A 4652-nucleotide genomic window follows, 5' to 3' on the forward strand; every position below is an offset into this window, starting at 1 on the left:
AGCAGCGATGCACATTAAAGAAGAAGAAAGCATTAGCACTGGCTATAATCCCGTCATACTTTTTCTTCGGCACCTCTTTCGCTTACATCTAACTCATGGTTTCTAATGTAAGCAAGTACCGATTCATGGAGGATGCCTTTTCATAGTATTGCAGAACTTGAACGCCCCTACAGATAATATTTACGCCGTCTCGAAAAGTAACTTTACCTTCCTATACAGGGTTCACAAGGATTTCACTGCGTAACGTCAAATACTACACGCTTGAAGAATAAGGAGACTCGAGGGCTGGATTTTTTGTTATCCACAGCCATAGAAGGAAACAGTCAGTGAATGCCAGTGAATGTTACCTTACGTACGGTTTTGCAACATCGCCGAAACTATTAGTGTTGTTCTCTCTAGCTTTTCCAGACTCCCGCGCAATACAGTCTCGGCTACGATACGGCGGGCGTGTTCAACGATCGGCAGTTCGGCACAGGACAGGGCGGCTCTGACCTTGTCAATTTCGGCTTGTATGGCTACCCGGGCGCCAACGGCCTCTACCGCCAGATGAACTACGTGGACGCCGTACAAGGCTTCCGGGCCACCGCGGGCAGCAGCGAGCCGGGCAGATCTGCTCGTGTCAGTGGTAACACAGTTTTCAACGCGCCGCCCACCGTACTCCCTGTTCCTACAGGATACGCTCAAGAGGATGCAGCTGCAGCCTACGGCGGAAATACAGCGGCACCTAACGCTGGAAGCTACAGCAGTTACGGGCGACCAGCACCAGAGCCGTACGCACTCATTGCTAACGCTTTCGAGTACGCTCGGCACGGACGCTACGGCTTTAGATTCAATGAGGCGGCTCTCGATGGACAAGCTTACGGCCACTTTGCTCCCTATGGTCCCGCCGGCTACGCTGCTGGCTACGCCCCCGGTACTAATGGGGCATCTACCGGATACGGAAACCAGCCTTCCTCCCATCGGGACTACGCTGCCGACTACACTCCCAGTGCTAATGGGGCATCCACCGGGTACAGAAACCGGCCTTACGCCCATCAGGCTTCGCGAGGCATGGCCACTGAGAGGAGCACGGGAAACAAGTAGCACGGAAACTGTGGTCAGTTGACGACCCGAATGTACTGTAACTGGAACATACTACTTCAAGAAAAAATAAATAAAAATGAACTTGTCTAAAGCACATGCTTAATAGAACATTGTTGTGGTGGCTCATGTGAAGTATCTACAGTACCAACTTGCGTTGAAAAATTCAGCGTCACAAAACATGATCCAGGCGGTCATCATGATTATCTCGTCATCAATATAACTGCCGGCAATAGCCTCGACCGAATGATGTACTATTATCTTATGTGTGTGCCAGCAGGCAGGAAGCAATGGCACGAAAATTATGGAGTGAGGACAAAGTTGGAAAGTGCTACCCATCTCCACTTCATCCTTTCTTTGTGTTTATCGTAGCGCTGCTGGCAGCTGTAAAATCAGGAACCAATTAGCTCCGCTTCAGCAGCTTTTGACTCAGGTAGCCGCGGTTCTGCGTGGAATGATCCTAGAAAATACCCGGTAAGTTTTCCTTACACTGAGAAGCACAGGAGCTCCTACGAAACCAACACAGGAACAACGGCTTCGGATTAATTTTGATCATCGGTTGATATATAAAGCACTTGTTGCCTTATTTTCAAAGTTTTAGCATCACACCGTGCTTTTTGGACGTTAAAAATTTGGGGAGTAAACTGTAATTGAACATTAAACTAAAACATAAATAACCGAGAAAGTGGATGGGAACACAGCGCGCGGTAGCTCAATTGGTAAGAGCATCGCACGCGCAATGCGAAGACGTGGGATCATGCCCCACCTGCGGCAAGTTGTTTTTTCATCCACTTTCATTTGCATTAATTTATCATTTCTTTATGTCACTTAGTGTGTGCAAGTAATTTCCCCTGTTTTCCTTGTTGTCTTTGTGGGCTTCTTATCATATGATCACTAAAAATCGGGCCTCTCGGTTCCGTTTCTTCTCGCGCGTTCACACACACACACACACACACACACACACACACACACACACACATATATATATATATATATATATATATATATATATATATATATATTGTACTGAAGGCGATTGACCGCGCTTCGATGTCTGGGGAAAGAAGACGACGATGAGTGTGGTTGTTGTTGACGCTCTAGCTCGCGCTCGCCGGTAACCAGACCTGCCTTTCGGATAGCCTTCTGTAACACCACATCGAGGCCTGCTTGAAGACCAACACCCCCATTTTAAGTGGTGGAAGTAGCGGGGTACTGTCCATCCTGGAACTTCGCAGCCGTACGCTACCATCAGCTTTCATCATGACTGATCCTGGCCCATCGCAAGCTGCTCCCGTGCCAACGACAATCCACTGTGCTGGCGTGCCCCGACAACGGGACCCACCTGTATTTAGCGGCACCGACGACCAGGACGTCGAGGATTGGATCGCCGAGTACGAACGAGTGAGCTCTAGTAACAAATGGGATGACCGCGCCAAGCTCACGAACGTTCACTTTTACATCACTAATGTAGCCGGCCTCTGGTTCAAAAACCATGAAACTGAAATCACGAGCTGGTCGACCTTTACGGCAGCCGTCGCGGAGGTCTTCGGTCGTCCCGCCGTGCGCCGGCTTCGCGCGGAACAGCGCTTGCGCAGTCGAGTCCAACGCAGGGAGGAGACGTTTACAAGCTACATCGAAGATATTCTCTCCCTGTGCAAGCGCGTCGACCCGTCTCTCACTGAAGGGGAAAAAATAAAGCAAATCATGAAAGGAGTCGACGACGACGCATTTCAGATGCTTGTCGCTAGGAAACCCCAGACGGTAGCCGACGTGATACAACTCTGCCAGACTTACGACGAGCTGCGAAAGCAGCGTGCGTCGACGCGCCGTGCTGCTCAAGATACAGCAGACATTTCCACCCTTGCCAGCGACGCCACTGCCGATCACACCGTTTTGCTGCCACACATAAAGCAGTTCATCCGCGAGGAAGTTGCACGTCAACTTTCCCTTGTCGCCCACACACCTGAGCCAGCGCCGTCATCTTTAGACCCACCTCTTCGTCATTTCATTGAGACGCAAGTCGCCCAGGCACTACCAACTGCCCCTCCGGCGTTGCCTGTCCCTACGCCATTAACTTACGCTGCCGCTCTTGCCAGACCACCGGCCCCATCTCTTTCTGGCGCCTACCGTGCCACCGGGTCCTTCTACACGTCGCCACCACCCTCACGCCCGGTGCCCCATCCTTCTGCGCCCACCGGACCATCTGTTGTGAATCCGTGGCGTACCATTGATAACCGGCCCATATGCTTCGCATGTGGTCTTGCGGGCCATATAGCCCGCCACTGTCACCGTCGCAGCTTCCGCTCTCAACATGGTGTGGCTTCGCCAACCTATCAAGGTGCTCAGCACTCACCACGAGTTCCTTCTCCTGTCGCCGACTCGTTTTCTACACGCCGCCCGTATGACTCACGCCGGTCATCTTCTCCCCGTCGCCGATCCATCTCCCCGATGCTTCGCCGACCTAGCCCCGCACGAGAGGAAAACTAACAGCCGCAGTTCCCGAGGCAAGAACTGCGCCGTCATCGAACTCTCCAAGACCTCATTTTTACCCGCCTAACGAAATTGATTTATTGGTGGAAGGTATCGCCGTACGTGCACTTGTCGACACAGGAGCTGTTATTTCTGTAATTAGCGAAAAATTGTGCCGCGATCTGAGAAAAGTGACCACCCCGCTTACCGATGTTTCCCTGCGTACGGCGACCTCGCATCACGTCAAGCCTACCGCTCAGTGCACAGCCCGTGTAATTATTCAAAATGTTATGTATGCCGTTAAGTTTGTCGTCCTGCCCCGATCATCCTACGACGTAATCCTAGGATGGGATTTTCTGTCTACTCATCAAGCCCTCGTGGACTGCGCGCGTGCCGAACTCACATTGTCGACGCCGTGCCCTGACCTCGACGACCACGCTCCCCCTAAAGTGTTTGCCGCGGCTGACGTCCACATCGCCCCTTTGTCCGTCGTTCTGGTACCGCTGTTTTCACCTGCCGCCGCCAACTCACCTGTTTTGTTTTCGCCATCTCCAGCTCCTGCTCGGCGCCGAAACTTCCTCCTCCCGTGGGCTGTCATCAACTTCTGCAATGGTTCTGCGGCTATCTACGTGTGCAATGTATCTGAATGTCCGTCACTTCTACTACGCGGCGAGTGTCTGGGAAGCTTCGAGACTTTTGCCTGCCTTTTCGAGGATGCAAGGCTTGGCGATAAGGCATCACTACCGATTTGTGCCATCGCTCCTGCCGCTGGCACCGGCGATCCTGTCGACATATTCTTAAATGCCGTCGATTCCGCCCTCACACGTGCGCAGCACAACTTGATTGTGCAACTCCTGCAGCGTTTTCGAGCCTCCTTCGACCACAACCAGTCTTCCTAAGGTCGAACATCAGCATTTGTTCATCGGATCGATACCGGTCAACAAGCACCATTGCGCCAGCGCCCATATCGTGTGTCGACTGCAGAACGCCGTGTCATCGATGAGCAGGTAGACGATATGCTGAAACGTGGAATAATCCAGCCCTCCAGCAGTCCCTGGGCCTCTCCAGTGGTGCTGGTAAAGAAAAAGGACGGATCCATCAGG

General features: G+C 52.1%; 1 non-coding gene across 1 annotated transcript; it reads left to right on the forward strand.

Moving 5' to 3' along the window:
- Window positions 1–1780: 1780 nt before the first annotated feature.
- Trnaa-cgc (transfer RNA alanine (anticodon CGC)) lies at window positions 1781–1854 on the forward strand. Its single transcript has one exon. It is a non-coding gene; the product is annotated as a tRNA-Ala (tRNA).
- The last annotated feature ends 2798 nt before the right edge of the window (window positions 1855–4652 follow it).

Source organism: Dermacentor silvarum, chromosome 2, assembly GCF_013339745.2.
Source record: "Dermacentor silvarum isolate Dsil-2018 chromosome 2, BIME_Dsil_1.4, whole genome shotgun sequence".
Lineage (NCBI taxonomy): Eukaryota > Metazoa > Arthropoda > Arachnida > Ixodida > Ixodidae > Dermacentor > Dermacentor silvarum.